This window comes from Chrysochloris asiatica, unplaced genomic scaffold (assembly GCF_000296735.1).
Source record: "Chrysochloris asiatica unplaced genomic scaffold, ChrAsi1.0 scaffold00018, whole genome shotgun sequence".
NCBI classification, from domain to species: Eukaryota; Metazoa; Chordata; class Mammalia; order Afrosoricida; family Chrysochloridae; genus Chrysochloris; species Chrysochloris asiatica.
Window position 1 is genome coordinate 11,396,989 of NW_006408536.1, and position 1,170 is coordinate 11,398,158.

The window sequence follows — 1,170 nt, forward strand, 5'->3', positions numbered from 1 at the left end:
CTGAATATTTAGTCACTGAAAACCTTATGAATAGCAGAGAAACACTGTAAGATATAGTGCCACAAAATGAGCCCATCAGGTTGGAAGGCACTCAAAATGTGACTGGGGAAAAGCTGCCTCCTCAAAGTAGAGTTGACCATGATGACATGAATGGAGTAAAGCCCGTTGGAGAAAAGCCCTCAGGACCTTCATTTGCTGATGGGACACAATTCAAAATGAAAAGAAAGACCTATAAAGGCCATTTATTTATACTTTAACTCTGATCACAAATTCTCTCTCCAGCATCACTAAAGAATAAGCATCCAGTCTGTGTTATATATGTTATATACGTGTTATATGGACTTCTGGTGTGATGCTGAAGGTTCAACGCTGAACTGGAAACCACAAGGTCAAACACACCAACTGCCCCTCAGAAACCCTATACAAGCACACTATGAGTCGGAACCCACTTGAAGCCACTTTACAACAGCTCTGTCATACACCTCCCATGTAGGGGAAACATGTTACCTCAAAGGTAAACCATTTCATTGTGTGAGAGCTCAAATGATTAAACTTGTCTTGTTTTAGAACTGTAACTTCCACCACTGGTCTTAGTTTTGCCACTATAATGCCAAAGAATTCCTTTTCTATATCTATTCTTTTTAATGCTAAGAATCATTAAAAATAATACCATGATATGCTTCTTTGGTAAATTATGGCAGACAGATTCCACAGGCAACCACAATTTAGCCACATTTTGTTCTTTGCCCATAAGAGATTTATATATACTTAATATCAACATTAATAAGCATGTGTTTCTTCTTGATGCAGGACAAATAAGCACTTTACCTATGTTTATTTAACATTGTAACCTCCCTAGGAGGTAGATCCCCACACGTTTGTCAGTTTGTCTTACCGTGATAGCTTGCATGCTGCTGTGATACTGGGAGCTATGAAACTGGTGTGTTAAATGTCAACAGGGTCACTCATGGTGGCCTAGGAGCACTTTCTAAATGGGTCATATAAAGGAGCAGGGCTCAAGCATCTGAACCAAAATGAAAATGATGGCCTCTAATGATGACAAATCTGCTGCACAAGACCTCTTTAAGGTGCTGAAGAGCAAAGATGTCAGCTTGAGGACTAAGGTGCACCTGACCCAAGCCATGGTATTTTTAATAGCCTCATATGCAT